The 12,130-nt window shown below is 39.5% G+C and overlaps 1 protein-coding gene across 2 annotated transcripts in view; it reads right to left on the bottom strand.

The window, feature by feature from the left end:
- LARP4B (La ribonucleoprotein 4B) overlaps positions 1–12,130 on the bottom strand; it is a 52,778-nt gene that overhangs the window by 40,147 nt on the left and 501 nt on the right. The window lies entirely within an intron of this gene.

The following is a 12,130-nucleotide window of genomic DNA, read 5'->3' as shown; positions in this document are numbered from 1 at the left end:
AAACTCCTCACAAGGCTAACGCACAAACACTCTTCCAGCAACATGAGGAAGCCTTAGCAATTTTCAAAACAGAGGTGCACTTCTCAGCATAAGCTTCACAACAAACTTGGTTGTAGCCAGAAGCCTTCTTCCCGCTGCCAGGGCTCACATACTTTTCTCACCATCTCTCACACCCCTGTAGCACCTGTGAGGACTGTGAGAAGCAAGCAGAAGTGCTGCTGACTTCAGCCTTGAAAAGAGTTCCAGCACCTGCCAAGGCTAGCACATAGCTGATTTATTGCTGTAAGAAAAATCTTAAATCTGCTGATAACTAAGGTAGATACATAAACTATGGACTCTATTGTAAGCTTGAAAGCAGAAGCCAGGTATTGAATGGAGAACGGAAACACTAATCTCACCTTCCTAATAGGCCATAAAACTGCCTTATACTTCCATGACCTAAGAGATTGAGAAACAGCATTTAGTTTTAGCAGATGACTTCAGACTTAGCTGATTACTGATGATGAGAAATAACATCCCCTTCTAGAAGCATGTTATTAATTTAATGTATTAGCTCCCATTTAAAAAAAAACAAAAAAAAAAAAAACAACTTTTCTTAGTTTCACAAGTGCTTTGAGTACCCAAAGTTATACGTAATGTGGTAAGAGTTAATGACATTCTCACTCCAGCTGCTACCATATCCAGGGTAGTAATGTTGATAAAACACCAAAAAAAATTAGCAAATTTTGGCTTAACGGCTGCAGGTTTCCCTCCATCTCAGTGTTGAGAAGTGTTAAAAATTGGAGCTTGCAAATTTGTACTCATTTTAGAAGGCTTTCCAAGAAAGATTTCAACTGCTAATGTCAGAGTTGCACCACCATCCCACTGCATGGGACAAGTGATACCACTCTGCAGATTAGGTAGCCACACAAAGCATCATCATTCTGATGGTCCTCACAAAAATCCCAGGATAGGACTCTATGTAGATTTCAGATTCCCATCTTTTCTTTCAAAACAGGAAATCTTTTCACACCATCAGATGCAACAAGTGATGTTCCAGGACACAGTATTATTTAAAAGAAAATATACTATTAAGTGGTTACGTTACTAAAGCAGACAAAATATCCATTAAAAAACAAATCCAACAACGCAAAGAAGCACATCCGTTGGTGGCAATTTGTGCAATCATCATCCTGACTACGTAAGATGTAAACCCTGCATTACACAACTGCAATTAAAAAGCTGACATGACATAAATAGTCACAGCATGTGTCTGTAAAAGTTCAATATTGAATACGCTACTATTTTAAAAATCAGCACAGGGCTCTCGATTTGTTTAACTGCTAATTAACTAAACAGCAGGGGGAAAGTTGAAAGTTTCACCTCTGGAGCCTCGTTTGACCACATGCCCAGACGTTATCAAAGTCTGCTGGATGAAGGCTTCAGAACACGCACACATCCAGTGCAAGTGCCAACACGACTGCTGGAAGGCGTTGAGTTTCTTCATTTTTTCCTTCCTGCCAAGGAAAGGGCTTATGCCCAAGCACTCCCAAGGAAGAACCCAAACCAGTGCAGAAATGCGGGGTTTGCAGAGGAGCGCGTGCAGCCCCGCAGCAGGTGAACCCACAACAGGAATGCTGGCACATGAAAGCATTTCAAGAACACACTCTTAGCAAGACACAGAGCTCCAGACAGACCATCTAGAATTTAAGGCTGTATTTTTTGCACATTCTGCACCAGAAAGCAACTGTTTTGAGGAGTTTAGAGATGTTTCCTCTGCTTCATAAGTTGTTTTTAAAAACAAACAAACAAACAGAAGCTTTTTGTTCTTGATGTAGTTGATAGCTTCCAAAACTATCCTGCAATTCCATTATCTGTTCAAATGTAGTCTCTCCTCAAAGGATGATTGAAATTTCAAGAACAGCTATGCAAAGGAACCACTAGATTTATCAAGCATTTCTGCACTAGGCTTCAGGATGAGACTGCAAATCACTTCTGTACTACGCCTTCTGATCCTAACTTGAACACAAACACAGACACTGCACACTAGAACTGATTACTCTGCAAGTATAGAAATTCAGATCGTTAGCAGTAATTAGCTGCCCAAGAGACACAACATAGCAAGTTACTCAACAAAGGTGGTAAAACGTCAAAGAAACCTGATACCAGCAAGTAAGAGTTCTATACAGAGGTATATGAAAATGTCTTTCAGTCAATAGCAAGAATAGAGGGATGTGCATGAACGTTCAGCCTTGTTAACTCATCTAATCCAAAACATTAAGAAAAAACATTCTGACAGTACACACAAGATGAGGAGATAACCATCACCAACAAACAATTCTGCTATTTAAATCTAGTCTTTTATTCTCCGTATTTTAAATGCACATGCCTAAAAGGAAATCCATTCATTGAAGGGGATCCTAATTTCTGCAATCATCTTGCACACCAAGAGGACAGGTTTTACATGCAGGTGTCTTGCATACACCTGAGTAAGAGTCAAAGAACAGAACTGAGCCTATGGAACATGTCCTCCCCAGAAATGCAATGCATCACTTCTTTCATAGAATATAATCTAAGAAAACTTGTCTTTTTAGAGTGCTGTGAGTGTCCACTAGATCAGGAATAATCCACTGGGAAGAAGTTCTTGTGCCTGTAAGGGTACTTGTGCCCTAAAGAGACAAGAAGACACTGTGTCACGAGCAATTTTAAGCTTGCTTACAGCTTGTTCTCAATTTTCACGTCTGAAGCAGCACTTTCCTGACTGCAGACTGAAGCACACAACATAAAATCCAGAGTATTAATTAACTGGAGTTGCTCCACGTAGCACATCCATCACCAAGCCACAAGCTTGTTTTCTTCACTTTAAGTGGACTTACAGCACACACCCTGCAGGTTATCCATACAGCTGCATGTTTTATTTCTAATATAACTACTGTATGTCTGGTAAGATTTCTTTTTAAATCAGATTTCAAGTACCAAACTTAATTAAAACAAACTCTACACTCTTCCTACTGTGCATTATCTCATCAATCCCTCAACTGGCAAGGTTCAACTTGTTAGCTGAGCCAAACCAAAATAATTTTGAAAGGTGAAATGTTACCTTTACAGAAAGGATTTCTGATCACAAAGCTCCACGAGCCCATTCTCCTAAAGCTGGTACTTCTTATCTAGGGAATGGTTTCAACTACAGAATTCCAAATACTACACTCATTACCAAGGCCTACCAAAATCCTGCATTTCATCCTCAGGAAAGAGATCAGAAATTTGCCACTCCAGCAAATTACGTTAAGTAATTCAAAGTATGATTTTCCAATAAAATAGTCACTAACTTTGGTCAGCTTTTGACCACCACCTCACCTCCCAGCATTTCTCTTTTTCTTCCCCCTCCCGCAGGAGAAGAAAAAAAAGCAAGAAAAGATCCAAATACAAGAAACAGCTGCAGAATTCTGACAGAAGGAATCCTAGCAGAATGCCTGTGCTGAAGAAGAGTGAAAGAACAGATCAATACAAACCATTGCTCCTTTCATTTGGGAAAACAAAACAAAACAAAACCAAAAAAAAAATAACCACCATCCAAGCCTTAACATAGGTCAACTATTCTTTCACTCACCTCCAGCAGGACAAGCCTGGAGCTCCAGACTCCTCATTCTCCACAGCATTCCATACCTGATTCTGCTTCCAATGTGTATGACACCAGAAGCGTTAAATGAGCCAGAGGAGGAAAACTAAGTTTTCACATAATTCTTTAAGAACAGCCAGCCAAAATAGTGCCCAAGTATTTAAAAAAAAAAATAAAAAAAGAAATTAACAGCTGACGTGGATTAAAAGAAGCTGTAGAGCAAGGTGGAAGCTCGCTCCATCCACAATATTTTTAAATATATATGGAACTACAGACAAGAGAAGCCCACTAATGAGGCCTTCATCAAAGCACAGGCATCATATATTATCCTAACGCACTACTCACTCATTTCTTGGGATGCTCCCACCCATTCACATTTACCTGTTACGTACAGCTGAGCTATAAAGCAACAGCCTATCTTGTGCAGTGTCTAGTGTGCTGGGATCCTGATCTGCAAATGTAAGTCAAACCTGAGGTCATGCAAATAAAATGTGTTGGAATGTTTAATATAGAAACTTCACTGCTGAAGTTGTTTACCTGCTACACAAATATTAACTGTAGATGCTTTGGTGTGATCTTCCATAGGCTAATTGCATTCTTCTCTGAAAGACAGAGCTTCTCAACAACTTCACATATGTCTATGCTTACAAATTCCAGGCTTTTAATGCAGCACTAGTGTTTTTAATATCAAACACTGTGCACTGATACAGATTTTTTTTTCCTTTAATGCAGACATTAGGAAAGTGTCACAAAAATACATTTCTGAAGTTTAGCACCATCAAACAGAAATTCTCATCTAATTAATCACCAACCATCATCATCCACACTGCCCGTCTGCACTGAGGTCACACAAATTAGCAATTGCACAACACCTCTGTACATGAGGAAAGCAGAAGACCAGCACAACTGACTAGGAGCAGTAAACTGAACCGGAAACAAAACTGACGCTTCCCCTGGAGTGGACAGGGCAGAAGTTGGTAACTGCTAGTGCCTATGGATTTCATAAAACACTGTTATTTTCATTTCTGTAATTTTTAAATAAGCATATTCAGAACACCAGATGGTGACCTGAACTCCAATCTATTTAAAATAAGATAAACTTTACAAAAACTTCCAAATATCTTCAGCCTATGTTAGTCCTTCCCATAGCCAACACTTCAATGAAGAGATTAACACAACTACCAGAAAAAGCCGTGTGAAGGCTTCTCAGATATTTCTCCTATAACCTATAGTTCCCCGTTCTGCCATATTATTCCGAGCTAGTGACCTTACTCAGGCATTCCAGATACCAAGTCTGTCTTATCTTCTTCCATGTACAGATAAAAAATTACAGTGCAAGGATACTATCGTGCATAATGATACGCTTTCTTGCTAACCTTCCCTCCCAGCATAGCTGGTTTGCTCTCATTTAGTGGAAGGTTGTTTCTTCTTTTAAAGTATCTGTTAAAAGGAAGTTGGAGAGATTAATATTCCTACTCCACAACTGAAAGAAGCAACACTTAGCTATGCTACAAGTTCATACACAGTGATAAAGTTCACAGAAACTGTTGCCCTTTCACTGTGACAGGCAATTTTCATTCCGGCATTGAAATCGATCCTGGAATAGAATGAAAATTGGAAAAGATACCAAACTTTGCTGGCTAATGAACTTCCAGCAACTCCAGATGGCAGTCCCATCATAAACAGACCTGTGGTTTTATGAATTGCATCTATTTCCTAAAACAAGGGAAAGCTCTACAGTATCTTAACAGCAGGCTCAAATTTCTAAAGCTAAGGCGCAGTTCGGCCTGTTCCAGCTCTTCAAAGAAATTAAGTCTTCAGGAGATGACACATGACAGAGTACCAACTGCTTCAGCTCTTGCTTAGAGGAAGCAAGTTAAAGGTTGTGCATGAAGAATGTCAGTTTAGCAATGCTGGGAACAATGAACTTCCTTGTTTCAATTACTGGATGTTCCTCCTCCTTATTTACCAATACGATCTTTTAGTTTTCCGCGTACTTCTTTTCACTGCTAAGCAAAAATGGCCAATATCATGCGATGCTACAAATCTGTTAGCGACTCCAAGCAGTACAGTTCTCAAAGGCAAAAGAAGTAACTGCTCCTTTCAGACCTGCCAGGCAAAATTTTACAGACAGCATCTTCTTCAGAACCTGGAAGTTGGTAGGAGAAGATGCAGTTTGTCATTATGAATGTCCAAAAACATCACTTGAAGCTCTAAAGTCAGCTCTTAAGGCAGTCCCAAAGCTAGAAGTCTGACGTCCTTTTACAAGTCTTAGAAGGCTTATCTTAGAACAACCATACTGCTATTGTTTAGATTTCATGTTTCAAGTCTGCAATCAGCGCTGTGCTTAAGAAACTGGAGGTTGGACACTGTATTAAGAGCTTCCAGGACACTTAAAGAATAATTCAAAGCACAAACAAGCTTTGAAGCTACGTTTAAGGTCTTTATCATCATATTTTTGAAACATACAATGCATGCCTAATTCAGGGAAGCTGAGATCTGAAACCAAGGAGCTCAGATGCAAATACATGTACACCTAGAAATCCAGACAAGAACTGATGCATACCACCAGAACAGCTGTTTCAGTGCTGTTACAATACATCGTCAGCCAAAAAAGGTCTTAGAAGCCATGACAGAAAAGGAATTGCTCCTACCTGAAGTCCAAGAAGGCATATGTGGAGCCAAACAAGGCATGAATGATTACAGTAAAGAAAAAAAGGTGCAATACCAAGTTTTCTTCCAAAAGGAATGTATAGAATAACCACTGAGTATGCAAAAGTTATTTTAATAAACAATTCTGCAAAACTTACAAACTAGGATGTACATCCTGCAAGCTTTGGAGTTTGCTTCAGATGACTTGGAAGGCATTCCTTTACATAAAATGTGTTGGTTTATGTTTTGAAACATGTTCAAGACCAAAGCTAAAGTGAAATTAAACTACTTAGAGGAGAAGCATCACTTAACTTTAAGACTCTATAATAGTAAGAGGAAGTCAATGTTTTTGCTTACTTTTGGACCACTGTACTAAAATCTGTCACCTACTGGGTGCACATTTGTTCAAAGTTGTAGCATCCCACCTTCTCAGAGTATCACTGTAATCAAAACTACAGGTAATTCAGGTTTTGACTCACTGTTAGAGGATAGACTGTTCCAGTACTGGAGCTCGGATTTAAGCACAATAATCCTTCCTTGCAAGTCAAAATAACAGAGAACAGACCCTCCTATAAATTCCACTGATACCTTGAATCCAAACAATTAAAACACACAATGTTAATTCATATGATTATACTTGTAACAAAACGCTCAATAAACTAAACTGCAACAGGCTCATAAAAACAAGATTCCCCCAGCCCAAGCCTTTCAGACAGGTACTGAAATAATTGGACATTAAGCTTTAAACAGGAACAGGAATACAGACCTATGATCCTGGAGACACTCCAACAGAGGCAGTGATATTTTGCCCAAATTGTTTGCCTTGCTGATTTAAACAGCAGCATGTTGATCATTCTCTGTCCCTATCCATCGGGCAGCAACAACAGTGAATGGGAATGAAACTCAGAGATAAGTCTGCAAATTCTGACGTACAGGCAGCAACTTGCTAAGCTCTGATACTCGGTGCTTGAAGTAGCTGTGCCCTGATGCACTACTCAGTTTTGCTGTTTTCTAATTGTTAGAGCACAAGTCAGAAACCAGCTGAACACTTCAGAACATTTTAGCATAAACCTCCAGCGTCAGGCTGTGAAAAAGCAAGCCACTTTGGACATTGTCCTGTTGATTCATCAGTTCCTTATTTGAACAACAGTCAGAGTGAGCCTCTGTTGTGGGGCAACCTGTAACAGCATCACAACCTGTAAAACTACGCTTATGCATACCAGCACTGACAGCAAACAAACCCATAAAGCTGGCAACTGACTTTGCTGGCAGGTTTCTCAAGCATTTTGCTGTTTCTGACAAGTGAGCTGTACCGAATGGTTAAATATTTTTCCCTTGATACAGCTGCTATTTAGGTAATGTTTCATTTCTTGAGTCTCCTCACTGACATCCTACAATAATAAAATACTTGAAAATAGATGCAGAAGGTTCGATCTGCAGGGAAATATCTTTCATGGAATAACAAAAGTCTGCAATTTTGTCACGTGAGCCTGTAACATCATTACCAGGACAGATGGAATCTGTCTCACAAATGTCCTCAATAAAGTATTAATACTTCTCCACTGTCACTTATTTCCAGAGTCTAGCAGGGCAGAACCAGTATGAAATTGAGGGAGAATTAATTAAGCAAAGAGAAAATACCTTGTGTAAGAGAATGTGAAAAAACCTTAAATATATAACGATTCAGTATTTAAACTGACTTGCAAGAAGCCCATCACAGCTTGAGAAGTAAGCTTCAGATGGAAAGCGACGTTCCACAACTGTGCTCATAACACAGTACATTCCTGAAAAAGTTCCACATGAATTACTGACGGCATCTGAAGGACTCATTTCTTAAGTCTTTACATTGCTATCAGTTTACGTGCAGTTTTAACAGTGTAAGTGGTAAGGACTTCCAAGAAGTCCCTGAGATAAAGGTTTTGTAAGTCCAACGCCACAAGCTACCATGGCAGATATACGCAGACATCCTGTATCTGTCTCCATGTACATCCATCCAAAACCCAAAGTTGTGCTTAAGGTACAGCAGCTGTACATACGTATACTGCATTTGAGATGGCTATGATACAAAGGTATCCTGAACAAACCTTCTCTGTAGGATATACTTTTGGGGACACCAGCTCCTTACATGCCAATAGCCTTATGCGGACAACAGAGCTGCTGGAAGCACAGAGGCGGCGGCAATCCATTCAGCTTATGAACGAATGATTCCTTTTGTATTACATCATTCAGCTACCCATTAAGGAGCTGGACTGACAGGATCCAGAATACGCGCAGCCCAGCCCTCCACTGCAAATGAGTGTTAGAAAAGATTAAGGCTCAAAGAAATTGGTGATTCATCAGGGCGTCCAAACAGCATTTCCCCAATTCTCTGCAATGTTCTAGGCTAAATAGCTGGCCGCATACTGGTAACTCCGTCAGACTTCCTATTTTGGAGTTAATTGCTGTTCCTGAAACACATAGCCAGACACAAAATACCTGCAGCAGCACACATCACAGAACGCCGTCACAGCTATCCTAATCACAAAATCATGCCGTGTTACAGTCACACCTAATTTAAGTACCCCTGTTCTCTGCAGCTATTACTCTGTGGCACCTGCTTCCTAATGGGGGGAAGCCACTCTCCCCTTGGAAAGGGCACAGAGCAGCAGCACGGACAGCAAACAAACATGAAAGACCAATGAAAAAAACAGATGATCTATTCTTGGCTCCAACACTTCACGAAAACTTCAGATATGTGAGCTGTGAACCAGCTGACAGAATATTTCTCTTTTACAGCTCTTTGAAAGCTGCTAAATGTAAATGAATGGCGGGTACAAACAAAATAAAAATCAACTTCTACAAACTTCTTCAAAATTACTGTTCTAGGATAATTTGTATTGTCAGACAAAACCTCAGAAATACATGCTGCTGTAACAGAAATGGGTCTTCAATTATCCAGTTTGTGCAGCATCAAATTACTTTTATTGACCTGCTGAAATATCACTATTGCTAGTTTCATATTCAGATTAAGTGCTTCACAAGCTCAGTATTTTCAGGTTCTACTGTTATGACTTACTGGCTTGCCCCAAATTTAGCACAAGAAGGCTAAAAGCTTTGGAGAAGTTAGCCTTCACATTTCCAATTTCCTTCTTTGTAAGAGCGGATTGAGTTTGCTTACAGTTTCTTTCTCAAGAATATCACATAAAACAAGTATTATTTTAAACCTGGAGTTTTAGATAATCTTCCCCTCACTAATTTGATGACCAGGTTTACCTTGTGAGAAGCCATCCAGCTGGCTAGCTCTTTAACCACTCCAGCTCATATAAAACAGATCTATGTCATAAAACATATTAGATTCAGCACACGCACACTTTGCTTAGGGAACACGACTGCTTAAATCCCTTTCCTGAGCCTTTTACTACAATAGCAGTTTTTAATCATCTTCTACACAGCTCTCCACATACTATTTCCTCTTACAAAACTGCAGGGGGAGGGGTTAATTTTCTTCCTTACAACGTTCAATTTTGTAACATCCTTCCTTTCCACTTGCACCTGTGTTCCCATTCTGAATGCAAACTACAGGATAGTTTTAAAGGCTCATGTGAGTTTAATACTAACAGTTACACGCAAGAATAAACGCAGTCATTTCTAAGAATTACAGTGACCTGTTTTCTGAAGACATCACAATACATGGAAATGTTAAAGAATCAAAAGATACATATCTATTATATAGATCACTTTTAACAGAACGAGCATCTTACATCATAAACCAGATCCTCATATACACACATGCAAAAAATTGCGCTTCCCAAAGGCTGCTATTCCCCAGGTTTGAAACTGTGCTTCCTTGGTTTCTTCACATGGCCTTTTCTGCCCTTTCCTGAGCACCAGGGACAGCCTTCTTGACACCACATTCCCTAGATACCTTGACAGCCACCTCTGCATCTTCTTTCAAAGATCTCCAAGAGAAGGATGCTGTTCTTCAAAATCAGTCAGGCTGCAGCCTTTGAATAAACCCACTTCTTCCAACACAAACAGAAAGCATGAATCAAATGCTCCATGCACTCACTCGTATCGTCCAGCTGTTATCTTTACAAATCTGATAAATATGTATTCAGGAATCACAAAATCAAACATTTTAAGCACTGAAGAGCCAGAAAGCAACCTGGTTTAAAAACATTTAAACTCCTGGAAGCTCTACACCCCATTACTTTGTTCTTTACAACTCCTTTATTACTACTTGTCACTTCAGATTTGTCACGCACCAAGGTGAGAAATATCTCTTCTGCATCTAGAAGGTGCATTTTGGTAGGCAATGTACTAAATATTTAAGGAAGCTCATATGGCTGTGCCAATTAAGCTCGCTACTAATCTAAAAGAAAACCTCTGCCAGATATGTTACTTAAGAAACACAGCAGCATATCTCCCCAGCACACGTAGATTACACAAAGGTAAGCTGGTATTTATTTTGCACTTCAATAAAATAAACAAAGTAGTTAATTTCACTTGAAGCTAAATATCAAAGTTGGAGATTGCCTGTAATCACTTCATATCTCAAAAGAAATTAAAAAGAAATCAAAATCCTGAGGTCTCCACCATTTTGCTCTGCACTGAACCAGATTTGAGTTCCAGCCACAGATCTAAATGTACATATTACACACAAATCACCTATGCCTTTCTACAGGCATATTTGTATTAGAGCAAGCCATAAAAAGCAACCAACACAGAACACACTTGGGCTGATCTCTCTGTTTGTTTAAGGCATACATGTGTAAACAGACACACACAATAAAAAGAATTACAGGGGAAAAAATAAATCTATTCCCGAACATTACTTACAAGTAAGGACCCAATTTAATACTAAGAAAATTTGTAATCACTTATCTGGGAATATCCTAGAGATCAAATGTTTCTAAAAACTTATTTATACAAACCTTATATTTCAGTGGCAACAAGGAATACCACTCCTTCTTCAGGTATCAGCCCAATTAAACACAACACTGATTTTGGCTATTTGCATAAACTGCATACCCATAAAAATGGCAGCACATCTAGTAGAATAAAATTTCCTGTAGACATTACGTATAAGAAAGCACTCTATTTCTGTATTCACCACATCAGGCCATACCTTATTTTTCTTCTGCTGTTCCCTGCCCACAACACATAATATCCAATAGAAAACATCAATGCCATTCTAATCGCCAGAGCGAATAAGCTGATTAGTTCCGTATCTTAAGAATTAACTAGAAGAACAGTTTCCAAGTCAGCAGGAAACAAGTGAAAGTTCAGCTGATAAAAAGTTCCAGATCCAAATCAAAATCCTGGAGTTGTGAAATCCTAACAAGTTAGGAAAAAGAACAAAACACACTTTGACCTTTTAAAAATTATCCAATCCTTTCAAACCAGGTAAGATTTACATAAAAATTAAACCACGTGAAAGGTTAATGCTTTGCAGCAATGATCCTGAGGCACTGCTCTAAGAACTTCGTTGAAGATTCAGATGTGGCCACCAAAACTAGGCCAGAGCTAGACACGAGGCTGGAAAACAGAACTGCTACAATTTCACCCAACTGTGACTCAAGTTTAAATGGCGGTTTGGAAACCAACTCTTTCTGTGGCCATAGGCAAGCCTTAACCACTTTGCCTCAATTCCAATACCTGCAGAATATAAATAATTATACTTATCTGCCACGAAGGAATCTCGTACAACATTGTTTGGCAAGCACGCATCTGTCTAAACAGTGGGCAAAGCTACGTAGTAATTTCGAGCATCTGCACAAACTGAAACTGAGAGTGAAAACAACTTGACGGCAGCGGCCAGCAAAGGCCCAACAACAAGAGAATCCCAGGTGCAAAACACGCTCCGTGCAGCAGCTCCTCCCGCGCTCCGTAACCCGCACG

Source organism: Lagopus leucura, unplaced genomic scaffold (genome assembly GCF_019238085.1).
Source record: "Lagopus leucura isolate 7727_CA_CO unplaced genomic scaffold, USGS_WTPT01 Super-Scaffold_100157, whole genome shotgun sequence".
Taxonomy (NCBI): Eukaryota; Metazoa; Chordata; class Aves; order Galliformes; family Phasianidae; genus Lagopus; species Lagopus leucura.
Note: the sequence above shows the minus strand (reverse complement) of the source record. Positions and strands in the feature narration are given on the sequence as shown.